We start from the raw sequence: 16470 nt of genomic DNA, 5'->3' as shown, positions 1-16470 counted from the left end.
TAATGCTGCAGCTGCTGAAGAATCTGCATATTCCTTGGATATTTTCAAGAAGCCTGAATTAGGATCATTAGAGTTTGTAAAGATTTCTTATACACTTTAAATAGTGCTCCTGCAAGGCAATATTTTCCCATAGCGATATGGTATGTGTTAATGTTTCAGTGCTGCAGATAGAAACCCATGTGAAATGAAGGCTCAGGGCTGTAAACAGGGGCAATTGTCTTGCATCCCATATACACCATGGCTCCAGCAGCTGGTGCAAGCAGGGACAGCTGGAGATAGCTCCAACCACGATTCCCAGAGCCACTCCCAGCCCCAAGCACTAGCAAGAACTGCTGGGCAGAAGCTCCAGGCTCTGCTAGGGAGGCAGCATTTTAGGCCAAGGGCTGACTGCACAGCCTGGAATGCTCCCTGAAGCCATCCCTTGGTGTGCTAGGGGAAGTCCCCGCTAACTGATGGCATCCAGACCATGGCTCCTTGATGCCTGTTGAAGCCAGCATGGAAGAATTCTGTCCCAGAATTACATTAAATGTCATAATCAGTAGTGTACTATTTTTGATCCTCATGCCTACAGTAAATTAATAAATAAATAAAAATAATAAAAAGCTCCTTTTTAATTTCCAGCTCATTTTTACCACCCAGTTCTGTTCATTTCACTAGAAATGAAAGATTATGCCAGTTAGATCTTTGCTCATAGCAGAAGATCAAAGGAAGTGGGGTAGTATTTTTATGAAAAAGATTTTTATTTTCCATGAGAAAGAACAAAGTTATCTTAAATCACCTTCTATAACTGTCTTCTCAGGAGGATGCTGGAGAAAGTATCAATCATTTAAAAGCTAGATTGCTCAGAGCATTTAGTTTCTCCTTGTCTCTTCTGACTTCTGGGAAGAAAAAATACCTTAAATTGCCTTCTGTCTTTCTGTAGTTCCAGGCATATCTTTTATGCTTTTTCCATCTCTGCTTTTATTCATGAGTTGTCACCAAAGTAAGAAAGCAAGTAGAAAACAAAGCAAAACAAAACAACAGATAGCTCAGAGAGCTTGACAGTAGGTTTTGCCCTAATGCCACCAGTTCAAATCCATCATAAATCAGCAGTAGCTCAAGTATCCGATATCTAATGGTTGTGTGATGACCTTAGTAAGTGTTGAGCATGTTGGATTCACACGGCAGATCTAGGCTGTCACAGCAAGGACGTCTATGCAGACAATGTGGAATATGCTCTTGCTGGGTAGGTGACCCTTCGGGTCAGTAGTGAGGAATGCATTATGGGGTGCAGGTTAGAAAACTTGCTGTTCCTCGGCAAATACACAAGAAACCACTTCCTAGTGTTAGTACTGAAAAGCCTTGATCAGAGCTAGACTCACCCCAAAAGAGAATAAATGTGTAGAGAGTGAGGTCAGAAATGAAAATATAAAAAACTGCCAAAACACACAAGTTAGACTCCTAAATGTTTTTTTAATCACACTAAAGTACTATTGCTCTAAATGCCAGTTGAAATATGCTGTGAGTGAATCAAAGCTGTTAATGAATCAAACTGTTAATGTAAACTGGATAAAAGGTTTTAAATTAATGCTTCTAACTACTCTTACAAAACAATATAAGACAGCGCAGGCTAAGAAACATCCAGGAAAACATAAGGAATTAAAAAACAAGATAGCCCAGTCCTTTCCTTCCTTACTGAAGTTGCCTCCTCCATTGTTTAAGGAAAAAAAAAAATTTTACTGAAATAGCCCCTATGCTTCAATATAATCTTATTGAAAATTAGCTTTATCCTTCTTTTAAAAAATCACTCATAGAATCATTAAAGTTACTGCCATTGGCATAGATGTTATTTCTATGGGAGTAAAGTCTAGTTTCCATCTGCACACTCAGGGGTGGGACAGGGAGACCACTTCTCTTTATGCAGGAACACACAGCCCTTGTACAGCCCATGTCAGGACGCAGCATAACCTCATCTGTCCTGTGCTCGGTCTGTCTGTGAGATTTTCTAGCTCTGGTGGAAAATGGCTCTAATGCTTGCACTGGATTGCTGCAGCTCAGCAGAGATTCCCAGGCTTCTAAATGAGATACTCCATCTCGAACAAAATTAGATGCTTGACAGAAGAATTATTATATGAACTTTTCTGGCTGGGGTTATCTGGAGTGGAGATTAGACTGTCATAAAGGTGCTTTCTGGTCTTGAAATGTATGACAATATACGGAGCACAATTAAGCTGCTTTATTGCTGTTTTACTAGTAAGTTGATTACCAGGGCAAGATTTGTTGGCGGTGTTGTTACAAAGAGGGGATTTTTATTACAGCTTTTGATTTAAATAATCTGACCATTTACAGTCATTAAAGAAAAACTATGTCCCCTCATTAAATCAATAGTTTTAAATGTCTTTTGCTGTCAAACTCTGTTACGGTGTACCGATAAAAGTGTATCTGATTATTAATTAACCACAGATGAACCCAGGGAGACCTACAGCTCATTTCTAATGGCTACTTCAAAGGGCGGTAGTAATCAAACACACAAGTTATAAATCAATTAATAACATCGTCACCATCATAAGTAGTCCCATGGCATCAGTGACATGCAAACGCCTCCACAGCTCTAAGGTTAAGTATGGACATAGTAATCCTTTCTCCTGGCCATGACAATTTATGTGTCTCCTTCTAGGAACTCAGCATGAATCACACTGTGGCATTTTCCATACTTCTGTCAAGGAGGGAAGTTTTTAGCATATAGATCCTTTGCGTTATGAAGGGCTAATCTTTTGGTCTTTGATGCATAGTAAGTGCTCACAGAAACATTGCCACTGCGCTAGAATAGTGTAACCAATTCCCTTAGTCTCTTTTCCCAGTACTCCTATTATTAAAGCTTCAGTGTAAATTCAAACCTTATCAAATGCCAGCAAACTCACCCAGCTGCATGATTGCTTACTATTTTGAAGTGTGGTTGGCATTTAATAGGAGCTTAGGAGCCACTGAAAAAATCATTCCTGGTGAAAACAACAAACAGACATCAAGTTCATTTCCTAGTTCCTCTTCCGATCCATTTCAAAATAACCACTTGGTGATGCAGTCTTTAATCATGTCAGCTAGCCTTAATGTTGTTTAGTTTTTCTTCATATACTTGTTTTGGGAAACCACGCTCTTTACCATACTTGAATGTGAAGGGGTCCTGGGAAATGCTGATAGTGTTCAACTTCTAACAGAATAAGACCAGTAAGTTGGGACCAAGAAGGGAAACTGGCAGTAAGTTTGCTACCTCCACATTCAGGAACCTTATTACATGTGATGAATAGTAGCTCTAGATAAATAAGCATGCACTTCTTTTTCCAGAATAATTGGCTTTATCTTTTGCCTACCAGCTATAAGCCCTACTTTTAATTTACTCTTTTTCTTATTCACTTTTTGATGTAATAGTTCAATGCGGATTTAAATTCCTTTCCCCATACAGCCCTTTCATCATGCTTCTAATTACCTAGCCTAATTGCTCTGAACTGGTATGAGCCTGTGCATTTTTAAATTATTTTCTTTAATTACAATTCTTTACTGAAGAAAATGTCGCTGAAATACATCTTACTAAAACAAAAAACACCACTGAAATACGTCTTCCAACCTCTTGAAAACACAAGCACATAATATGGAATTTTAACATACTTTACCTTCATTCTCAGCTTGTCCACAAAATCGTGCAGCATCACATACCAAAAAGGGCAAAATTACACAAAATATTAAAATAAGAAAATAATAGAAAAAGTAAATTATAATATAAGTATTTTAGTTGAGCACAAAGAGGGCTAAACTAGTATAACTACAAAAAGGAGGGAGAGGGGTCTATATAGAATTTTCTCCAAATCTCACTGTCAGTGTTTTTACACTTTGAAGTGCAAATGCCATCCTCTGTGGGGGAATAATATCTTCATTGTGCTGAAGCATGTCTTTGAGTATGTATTAGAATCAATGGATGTTAATTGGTTGTGAACAAAACATTATTGACATTTCCAAAATGGATCCTATGGATGAAAATTAACAACAACATATTTTATGTGTTTTATATGAGCATAACATAAGTTTTGGGTTTTTTTATGTATGAAATATTTTCATAATTCTGCAACCAAACTTCAGCAGTGAGAAATTCAAAAATGGTGAAAAGAGACCTGCAATTGTAATTTAAGGTGACATTATAGAAACTTCCCCGTAAGATATAGGTAACCGAGAAAAAAGAATTTTTAAAAATTAATCTTCAAATTGAGTGTATCACATTCAATACAGTGCTACAAAGAGATGCCTTGTTCAAAATTTCCGTAACCATTAGACTTGTGTTCTGGAAATTTAATAATGCAAAAGTGTTTATATTTACACTTTAAAATATAAACACTTCTAACCAAATGTATTGTTTATTTAAGTTTGGGGACAAACTGATGTATTGTCTTTTTAAATATATTGTCTGAGATTAGTCCAATACAAATTCCTCAAAGGGAACAATCATTTATTTGTTTAATGATATGAGAAACTGAAACTCTGAAGACTGGTGCATCTTTATGTACATGTATTAGCTCATTTATTGCCTTGCAAGGCTTAGCTTCAACTTTTCCATTAGCAACCAGCACACAGATAAAATAATTTCTATTGTCTAGGATATTTTTTCTGTCAGTGATCTGTATCACAGGTGCTATATGAAAGATGAATGTTACCCCTCATTGATACTCTTTACAATTTAATTAATTTCTCAGCAGTATATTAATTAGGCAACAAAAGTAGCCTAGAACTCTGATATTTACAAATGAGATCAGACATTTATACCAACTTTCCTAACTCAGCAAACCAAAGTCATGTATGAGGATATTGCCTGTTTATTATAAGAAACATCTGTTGTCTATCAGGACCGGAAAAAGTAGCTCAGCTAACGACCAGCACTTGCAAAGTTGACTTGCAAGGAACATTGGTCTCTGTCTTCTCTAATGACCAGATCACATACTATGCATTGGTGAATCTGCAAACTGTTTCTAAATGAGGATAGCCACAGACATGCTGAGAAGGAAGAGTCTAGTGGCTTCAGCACTGCCATCCTTGGGAAAAAACAGAAGTCAAAAGGAGAGAAATCTTCTATGAAAGACAAATTCAACCCAATCCAAGCCCCTCTGATGAGCAGAGAGACTAAAAGTATTCACTGTCCATTGTCAGGGGCAATTCTTTCAAACAAATCACTCCACTTTTATTTTTAGAAGAGAGGCACTAAAAACAACAGGCTGAAAGAGGATAAAAGTTTTCATTGCCATAGCCATACACTTTCTGGCAATGCCTACTGCCTCAGGGACAGAGCTGCTGCAGACAGGACCTAGAAAATCAGAATCCAGCTCAGAAAGGGACTTGAACTTGCTTCGGGCAGGGATCAATGGTGAAAGTGTCCTGGGTTAATGTGGTTGTGTCAAGCCAACAAAAGTTCTAGGATTAAAGTTCTTCAATACATGGATTACACTGTAGTCACAGATTCCCGACACTGTGGGGCTCTACAAAAGGCAATCGCTGTTTTCTTGCTTACATATCTGGATTAAACAGCACCCACAGGGATAAAATGACACAGCTCCTCTCTTTGCTCAAGGTAGTCACCCCTTCAGGACAAAAAAAGTAAATCAAAAAGTCCTTCTTTCGCAGAAGGATGACTCATTCGGTATGTTTATTCAGGAGCAGTCTCCTCTAATTTGGCTATCAGGACTTAATATGAGTGTCCCAACGGTTTTCTTTACTGAAGAATCTCAGCACAAAGCAAATGTGGCTTTGTGTCTGAGGTTGCAATGAGTCTTTTTAGTGTTACTTGCATGGTGGACTGACTGCAAAGCTAACAGAGAAAGATTTTAAGAGTTATTTTCATTGCTTTAAATAGGATGTAAATATACATGAAGTGCTTAGACAATTGCTTCTTGAGTTCTAAGGGAAATAAGAAAGATTACCCTCAAGTCAGAGGCTCCTCTCATCAAAAGACTCTTACACGCTCCTAGTGTGTCCTGCTAAAACAATAAACAACACAGAGAGAAGTGGCTGAAGACATACCTATTGTTAGGCTGTTATCACAGAACTGCAGAATAGCTTAGGTTGGAAGGGACCATTGATGGAGCTTGCAGGACCTGGAAGGCAAAGCCTGTCAAACAGAAAAGTGCAATAATCACAGCTGTAAGATGAAACAGCAATAATTAGGAAATCATTCTGGTGTAGAATGATTTCCTAATTACTCCTGCTAGTTTTGTCAGATTCCCTGAAGTGCTGGAAGTCTCAAGACTGCAAAAAAAGCTTAAAAAAAAGTTAGTAGTACTCTTTCTGTTGGTGTATGTACAGTTGCCACACAGGTTATGGCCACCTATTTTCAGCTAATAAGAAACTACTTTGATGCTATACTTGTCTTTAGAAGAAACCTATGAGGATATCTGAGAACAATATACAAAGCCTAATTTTGATATCTGGGAACTAGCAGAGTACTCAGAACTAGCAGAATTAGCAGAACTAGAACTAGTGACATAAGTCTTTTTAATGTACTAAATATGCCTCAGTACTTCAATCAGGGCCTTGTTTGGCTAAGTGATGTATGTTTCAAAAAATAACAAAGAAGGCAATCCCTGTGCCCAAAAGCTTGCAATCTAAGCAAAAGCATAAGTTGCCATGAGGGCAAACCCATGTGGAAGAATGAGAGTCCTCTGTTCTCTTAGGATCCTTTGAGAATAGTAACAAATAATGGATAAAATTAGTCAAAGTAATTTATTTGGATTTTCAAAAGCCAAGTTCTCTAGAGAACATTAAACTCAGCAGTCTTGCAAGAAGAAGTAAAATAGCAGAAACACATGATTTACTTTAATCACTGAAAAAAAACATAATGCTTGGGAGCTGCAAGATTTCCATACTCAGACAGAAATGTATAGACTTAATTTTTTTGACTAGGGGAGGAGCAGTAATGTAGCAAAGTTTGCCAATTATTTGGATAAGTTTAGATGAAAGGAGACACAATAAAGCAATTCAAAGGAATCCAATAAAGCTGGGTGAATGGGAGGGATACTGGCTTATAGGCAGGTACTGATATTGGAATAAAGAGTTTGAGGTATTCAGACACATTCCTGATCCCTCTTCTGTAAACAACACACAAAAAGAACCCTGGTTTGGGTGAAGGAAGGTTAGGGGAAATTATTTTTTTTCTTCTTAAAGCTGAATATTGAGACAAAAAAGAAAAATCCACAGAAAAACATCATAACAGAATTAGAATTATCACCTAAACTGAGCTGTCTCATAGACCTAACCACATCTCAGACTTTTGCTTTTAAAACATGTATGAATTAAGGGTACTGGTGAGAACTCTTACAAAAGGAAAAGTTCATATGCAAAATTCAGTTCTTGATCTAGGAGACAGGGATGGCTAATTCTCAGCACCGAGTCATCATTTCTCTTGGTATTGAAAAGCACCTTTTTATCCTGCCAGGGGTGGTTATATCTGAATTTCCTTCAGAAAGGACAAACCACTGTGTTTTTCACTGTGGTGGAAAGCTGCTCTGACTGGGTTATCCAGGTGTCTTTTTTGTTCAGCTTGCTTGCTTGTCCATTTAACTGAGGTGTCATGGTACTCACTATACCTTGATGGTCAATATTTTAAAACATAATTGCAGCTATTGCCTGCCTTTAAATATATCAAGATAGCCTTTCCACTGAAGACTCTTAATGAATAATTTGTCATATCTTCAATATCCTTGGATCTATCTCAGGGATGCATTTGTTACTAATCATATCCTCTCAATGTTAGTGAAACAGCAATACAAAAAAGTGTCTTTTCTGCAGTGAGGGGTCGGTAATTTATCTGCACAGACCATTCAGGAGTGTAGTCTGAGCTCATAGCAGCACATAATCGATGGCTGTGTTAGAGGGAGCACAAAAATTATCACAGTTGTGTTTACCACTGAATTAACACTATGCTTTGTTAAATAAAATATATTGCACCAATTACTTTAAACTAAGTTAGCAAAACCGCGATTGGTAGACAGTATCAAAACACATAATACATACAGAGCTATTAAGCCACAGCCTTCTAATATTCCTGAACAATCAAATTCCAGTACTTTTCAAGGTTTAGATCTTTGTACTTTTCCATCAAAGTAGCCAGCCTTTGGCAGATGCAGGTATTTTCTACATTGGATACTCGAAAAAATGTGTTTGCCATTCCTCTGCTGCCATCTGCCCTCAAAAATGTATACGTGCAGCCAGATTTGTCCTACCTTTAGAAAATTTGAAAGGCATTAAGCCAAAGACTAAAACCAACAAACAAAAGGTCCTAACAACAGGTAACTGTGCTCATTCCCATTTTGTTAAAGACATTTTTGAAAAAAGATACAATAATATCGAACTAGAAAATAAAAGGATGGCTTGAATCATTATGCATGACAAGGAAACTCACTAAATAAAAAATAATTGCAGGCATTTATCTTGTATAATGGTATATTTTTAAAAGCAGACACAGCATGTTTGATTTAGTGGGTATGCAGAGAAATTTTGATCTGATGAATGTTGGCAGTAACAAACAGGAGGTAAAAGGTATGTTAATTTTCTCCATGAATTTGTTGCCTTCTTCAATTTATAGCCTGTTTGGATTGTGCTCAGGCTCCATGAGAAGCATTTATAAGTAATCCAGTCTTTTTTTTTTTTTTGGTCAAAAGAAGCATATTGAGTTGGATCCCACCAAAAAAAGGGGGGTGTGGGAATGAAAAGGAGATCTTTTTTTTTTCCTGTTTCTGCTTTCAGTTTTTTTCAAAGTATCAATACACTTTTTCAGGAGGTGTGACCTTTAGCTATTCATTTGTCCAAGTAGCAGCCAACTGATGCAGGCGAATAAAGTGTTATGGTCTTGAGATGAAACTAAACTGTGAGATGTGCACCTCTCTGCTCCTTTCTCAGATAGCTGCAAAGCAGTGAGAGCAGAGTTTGCCACTCACCGCATGTAAGAGGCTCTTTCCTTCAACTGGAAAGACAGCACTGGGATCTTAAAAATCAGACATCACTGATCCATGTCTTCCAATGGCAGGTTGCACTTTGTGTGATGGGGTCGGATTATGTTCAGTAACCAGTTTTAATCCTCTGCTTATCACGAGATCTTTTGGAGCCATATTCTAAACCAAGATCAATGATAGAAATAAAAATCAATAAAAATTACAAAGCACTTAAAACCCAATGTATGGTAAATCTTAACAGATAAATTTGTTTAGGAACAGAAAGCATTCAGGCCCTCTGAAGGGCTGTGGCACTGGTTGATATAAAGCACAAGGTGCCACATCTGTCTTTAACATCACAAAAACAACAGGCCAAACGTTTCCTTTGGGATAGTTTTTCTCCTTTCTTGCATTCAGTTGCACTGAAATTGAAGAGGAATAATTAACAATATGTGTTTAATGTCACGTTCCTAAAGCACACAAATCGCTGAAGCAGGAAGAATATGTTGAGGGAAGTCAGGACTAAAGCCAAAGAACAGTTTCTATTGTGTATTTTTAACATTCCTCCTTGGTACAATTCAGTGCCAATTTTATTTAAGTATTGTGACCCACACTGCTGCCATTTCTTAAACGGAGGAGCATGTCCATTGCAGATGACAAGCCTTCAAGAAAGCCTTGAACATACCTGAGATGTACGTACTCCACAGGACATCCAGGACACATGGGAACGAACAGGTCCTCAGTGCCAATATGCTGCTCCATCTCCCCGGACAGGACACCCGCAGGCAGCACAGGCTGTACGCCAAGCATTTGGAGACAGGACAGACTAATGGTTACAGATGCTTGTCTCCCCAAACAGAGCAGACCCAGCTATTACTGAGGCAGGTTAGAAGTGAATGTGCTTTCTATACCAATGACAAAATTTCTTTTCCCTTTGTGAAAGTGCAATGTGTTATTCACTGGTGTCTCTTACTCCATACTGTTTTCTCAGTCTGATTTCAAGAAAATACCTTACGATTTTAGAAGACAGACAGATCCTACTATTCAATGTCCAATGGAAAAAAACACTAGTCCATAGATGACCTCATTGGTTTATTTCTTTAATGGTTATTTCCTTGTTTCTCCATATTCCACAGAATAAGAAACACAAAGTAGTGTTATATTGGATTAACTGAGACATCAAAGAGCAAATATACCTTTTTTCTGGTTATATCTCTCCTCCATGAGCTCCTAGCATTGCAGCATGTTGCCAAAGAAATAAAGAGGATTAGATATAATTCAGCTCAAAGCTACTCTGATAAAAATCCAACAAAGGAATCTAACTTATTTCAGATACTCTGTCACTCCTTATCCACCTATTGCTGCCAAGAGCTACATTGCCAAAAGACTGATGGAAGATTAAAAAAAACCCAACACCTTCTGATCCAGAAAATAGATGCCAGTGTGTTTGCACCATCTGTCATGCAGATTCAGAGATGCCCAGCTGAAGATGGGCTGCTGTTGATCCATCTGCAAAACATGCCCCAGACCAATTGCCTGACTTATGGTAAATTTGGAAGGCTGTTCAGTAGAGAATATTTGAAAAACAGCTTGGCATTTCCCCATCCCATCCAGTTTTTTCCATTGTCTCCATTTTTACAAACAGAGATCCTCCGTACAAATGTATTAATTTGTGACCTGCTCCCGTTCTGTGTATGCTAGTGTCTTGCTTATCATTGATGGTGAAATGAATAACTGGACAGTTTTGTTTCAACTAGACTTTCATATTTTCCTCCTGCCATTTATTTTCCACGGAACTTTGTTTTGTCTTCCTTCTGAATAGACAAATGCAATTTTACTTTATTTTGATGGTAGGAGTGGGAAAGGAAACAGAGAGAAAGAATTTAAAATCTTCAATGTTTAGGCTTATTAGAGAGACTTTTCAAACACCCCACTAATGAATTGCTTTAAATCACATAAGTTAAAAAAGCAATTAAATGTAATGATAAATTACTTCTCCAGATGGGTTGCAGGTGTCACATCTGATGCATAGTAGAGAAATGTACAGTACATGTCAGCTGTTTCCCTTGTAAGTGGATTACTTTCAAAAAAAGTGATCAGAAGTACCTTTGCTTTCCTTGCTCTCCTCTCTACAGCACTGGTTAAGGGACATGCTATGTGAAAATTTCCATTACTAACAAGAATACATTGATTAAAGTAAAAATAACCCAAAACACCCACCTTTTTAGAGGTCATTAACTAACACATTTTCACAGAGATCCACAAGCCTCAAGTTATTCCAGTGGGAGAATACATGAGGGGCTCAAGTAATAGCCTAAGAACAAGTTAAATTAAAAATACAAGGTGTGATCCTATTAAAAGGCTGCTCCAGCAGCAGACTGACCTTACTGGCTAATAACAACTTTTTTTTTTTCATCAGAATAAGGTACCAGATGGGGAAACCAACCAATATTCATCGTCATGTGTAAACCCAGAACTGGTGTATCTATAATATGAAAAGATAATGTATCATATGTGCTCCAAAAATTAACCAAAATAAAATGCAGCTAATTCACTTCATTTTCATTTAACTGGTCTCATCCTCTGAGCTTTAATTTTCAGGCACTGAAAGTGAAACTCAAACTGCTAATCTTAATCTTTGTTATGTACATACAAAGATTTATGATTATACAAGTTTTCATAGAAACAAAGCTGATAATTTACAAAAATATAATGATACAATGAGCATAGCATTAAGTATTATGCATAAGGAAATATCTCAGAACGAGGAACTGGATATTATAAGTCCTGGCTTCTGCCATTCGTAACCTATTTGAAATGGGGTTTTGGGACAAATACAAACAAATCTTGTGAAGACCTGATAAGTGCTTAATCGTGCAGTGAAGTTGTGGCTTGCAAAGGTATAGATACTGGGGTGAAAGTATTTGATATGGAACTGGTGATGAATACAGTCAGAGTAAAAATCAGAGCAATGGGAAGAATTAGGTTTCTGAAGACGCTGTTATTTTACAGTGCAGGAGTGAACCACGCTTGTCTTCAGCATAATAATTTCCTCTAACTGTCCCTTGTCTGCCTGCCATTCCTCTGCGTGTGTCACCTTGCCACAGCTGCGCTGGGTAAGCAAAGGCATGCTGGCACCCCTGCTTGCCTGAACACTACCATAATTGCCAATTTAAGGTAGGAGACCTCAGTTTTGCACTGAGGCTTGTTCACATGCTCGCATCTTCCTGCTCTGGTCCAGCAGAAGAGCAACAGTGATTAAAGATCCCAGCTGCTTGCTAGTAAACAGATTTCCCCTATGGTAGTCACTTGGGATCAGACACTGAACCCACAGCTGCCTTGGAGACAGAGCGAGTTAGTTAAAGGAACTTAACGGGAGAAACCTGGACCTCCTCTACTCCCCAGCTATTTCAAAAAGGATTTCAATCATGCCTGCATGTTAGCAGGCTTCTTGGGGATTATATAAAGAGGCTATCAAGCTGACCATCTCAGACAGGCAGGGTGAGGGACTAACTGTTCTCCAATTCCAATGAGCTGTGGTTAATGCAGCATCTGCTTTGTGTGTCTTCTGCCTGCCCATGTATTAACGCACAGCTTTGTGCTGTTTCGTGAGTCTTTCAAGCATATAATAAATAGAGTTCCAACTTGCTGGAACCTCCTGCAGCAGCTGATATAAGTTGTTTTTCTGTGACTGCTCATTTGGAAGTTCCTGGTTTTGGCAGGACAGCAGAAGTAACCACAGTTGAAAATACACACTTGGAAAGTCGGTGGCCTTCAAATGAGCTCCCGCTAAAGCTGCAAGCAGAGCAAACCGTCTCAAGAGCAATGTGGCATGAACTGCCCACCTGCACCCTCCTGGGGCAGGGAGAGGTGCTGGGAGAGAGTCTCAAGCCGGGGTAAAAAGGATGGAGGACATACATGCATGATAGGATGAGGGTTATTTTTCTAGTGGTTTGCAATTTTCTGCTACTTGATAGCGTAAAACAACAAGGGAAAGCTCTTTTGTTTTCTCTTCTCTTCACTGTAATTAGAGGTTGGCTTTCATTTGTTTCCCATGAAGTCAGAAAGCTTAAGGTGATGAGTTTTCCTTGAAATAAGAAAGTTTATGCTGTTCATTATCTGTACTCTTGAAATAAACTGCTCTTGCCTGAGTCGCTGGAAGCTGTAAATGACACCTTTCCAACAGCCAGGCCATTTCTAAAGTTACTTCCTCAAGTTTTTCTCCATAATCCAAAAAAGACTGATCTTATGCTGCATCTTCTGCTTAGCAGAGAGACTAATAGCATCTCACGGCTTTATTTAGCCATGTATTTTAATGAGACCTGTAGGAAGGTTACTGTTTTAGTGATCTCTTATCCACAGTTTATTGTGGTTGAAACTGGCCACTGGATTCAAAAAATATAGGAGGAGGGTGATACAGAAGGTCTGGCAGACACACAGAGGATTCTCCCATCAGCTTTTTTCCTTAGGACAACCAAAGCTACAAAACCAAAACCACTGTAACAGGAAAAAAAAAAGGGTGCTAGCCTGTTTTTTTTCTTAGCTAGTTTAAAATTGGACCACAGATATCGCAATGTATGGATGTGAGATGAAACCTAAGGTGCCTACCAAGTGCAAAATTAGACAAAATTGTCGTCTCCTGTATAAGAACAGGTAGTGTTACTGCCTCCTCTCTGACTGTGTATTTTGAGATAAAAGAAAGAGCCTCAGTAAGTCTTCATGGGGAAGAAACACACATGGAGCCTATGCCCCATGGCCACTTCAGGGGTTTCTTCCCAGCACTGGTGTCTGCTGTGAGGCTGTTTCAGACTCTCACTGTGAATTGTATAGAAAGCTCAGCCCTAGGAATCAGGACCCTAAAACCAGCTTCTGCCATGCCTGACTTTTCGGTATCTAAATCCTTTATGGGCTTCAGAGCCCAGAGTTCAGGATAAAAATTGCTGCCCCATCCAATAAGCTGTTGACACATAGCTTAGGGGAAAAGAGATAGATATCTTCCCATATTGCTCCCAAAACTATTAAATACTGGGAAGATCAGTTTAGCACATTCCCGTTCTGGAACATCGTCATGGACCTGCTTGTGGGGTTATTACTCTCTGTAAAACTAAGTCTTGCAATTGCTGCTGGTGCTGCTTCTCTTCCTCTGTAGCAAGTTAAACAGATCTTCTCTCTAGGCAGTTAAACAAATACAAATGGCAATACTATTCCCACACACATACACTATAATCTACCATCTTGTTTCCAGCAACCTATGAGAGGTAAAGTAAAAATCCATAAGAATAAATTCAGTGCAAATAAACCAAAGCTAAAAATCCATAAAAGTGTGACACCCAGAAGCCAAATGCAGTTGGCAGGCAGGAGCAGCCCTGCTCTATCCTGTTAACAACCCAAGTAATTCACTCCAAATCCCTGCTCTGACAGGTAATCACCTCTTTCATTCGCTCCTCCTCTCCTTCAGAAACAGCCACCAAGCAGAGCAGAAAACAGAGAGTTGCTGGCAATCTTCAACATTTTTCATAATGCAATTAATGGAAATGTTCCTTCTGCAAAGAGTAATGCTGGTGAAAATATACAGTTCTGGTCTTAAATGCCATATAGGACTATGTGTTTATTCAAGTGTTTCCTGCTGACTTTACTTCTAGCTCTGTGCGCAGTACTGCGTGACTTAGGTATGGTTTCCAGAGCCATTTATTTTGTGATCTAGTACCCACAGTAACCATGTGCATGGTAAGAGCTGCTGCTTCACTGATGAGTGAGAAAACCTCCCCGTGGCTGGGGATTCTTGTCTGCGATCATAGCAAAATTCATCCGGGATCCAATATTAGCATTTGACAAATATCCTCATATCAACAATCTTTGTATTGCAAATACAGTAAACATATAGGTATATCAAAGATCAAAGTTTCTAAAGCAAAGGCATGAATTTGAGACCTGCTATATTTCCTCACCTCAGGCCTTTTAATGAGGGCTCCTCGTTAAAGGATATGGTTGGGGGCTTCTTGCACAGTTTAAAGGAAAGTGAACATCACTGAAGCCATTGCAGAGTCTGTTATCTCCTCCCCAACCAGGGCTATCATCACCTAAAAGCTTTTCAAGCTAAAATAAAAGTGGCTTGGAAGGAGTTGCAAGATTGCTGTGAAAAGGCAGCTTGAAAATAGATTCTAGCTGAAAGGAAAATCTCTCCTGGGAAACTTTCATCTGCTGATCTCAAACAAATCCAGAGGGTTTGCTTTCAATGCCTGCTGAGATCTTAAAGGTATTGTAGGTGTTAGTGATCCCTGTGTCCCATGAACATGCTGACCTTGCAAAATGAACCCGGATCAGTCTCTGACTACCATCGTTTCAACAGGAAAAAAAGATGACAAGTGGGGACAGTCCCTCACTAAAAATAAATCCCAGTTGCAGCTTCCTAAGTGTCAAGGTGTCTTTTAATACCCTTCCCTCCTCCTCCCCGCAGTCTCACAGCACAGCCAAAGTTTCAGGATTTCCCAGCCCAGAATTCCTATTTACTACCCCAAAACTCCATCACATCCAATGTTCTTCCCTAACCTTTCCACCTTGGAGCTGCTTTTTGGGAGCTGTATTTCTTCCTTCTCACTCATTCACTCAATGCTTCATTTGTTCTTCCAGTATCTTTTTTCCCATCCTGGTCCACTTTTCCCTTGGCTCACCTCCCTTCCCACCTAAGCCCACTAACCTCCTCCTCTAAACCTTATCTTGAAAGCTCCTTCACTTTCTGCAGTCCCAACTGCCCCAAATTGGATGATGCTCCATAATGTCCCCAGTGCTTCTGCTTGCCACCAGCTCCCATCACCACTGACTACTGCGGAGATCAGACCTGTGCTGTGTCTAACTGCCTGGATCTCCTCTTAAGAGCTTCACGTGTAGTTGAAGGCTGAAAAAGAGGTCCTGTCTGCATTTTTAAAAGCCTGCATGGATGGAGGACTGTGAAAACAGGAGTATGGTAGCCTTTTCCAAGTATCTGCCAGCAGCACTCACAGTGGGGAAAGTTTCCATTTTGGGATGGCAGAAGGTAAAGCAGCACCACAAACCCTCACACTTGCAGCAGCGCAGAGGTAACGAGCCAGACAGGCCCATATTTTTTTGCCCAGTTGCTCCTCTTCCCCGTTCTTCAGCCCTACTGTATGTTGAATGGCATGGATCTGAGCCGCACTGATGGACAACGGGAGCTTTTCAAGGAGTTCACATCAAGGCAAAAGCTACCAAACTTTGAAAAAGCACAGAAGTTTGAATGAGAAAACCACTTATTCTCAAGCAATTTACTTCCCAATCCCTTCAAAGTTACCTCATTTTATATGTGTTTGACACCTCTTTTTCCTCTACAGAAGGTGCAAAAGGTGCCAGGGGAGAAAAAAGGAAAGAAACAATTTGTTCTAACTTAGGCCCTGTAAATGTCACTTACTGCGTGGAATATAATTGAAAAAGGACCATGCTCAGCTGCAGGTTTACATGTCATTGGTGCCATGCATACAGTGCCCTTCTGCTGCTTCAGGCCACATGTCGCTTG

The sequence above is a fragment of the Ciconia boyciana genome, chromosome 7 (assembly GCF_034638445.1).
Source record: "Ciconia boyciana chromosome 7, ASM3463844v1, whole genome shotgun sequence".
NCBI lineage: Eukaryota > Metazoa > Chordata > Aves > Ciconiiformes > Ciconiidae > Ciconia > Ciconia boyciana.
The sequence above is the reverse complement of the archived record's forward strand: the minus strand, read 5'-3'. Positions refer to the sequence as shown.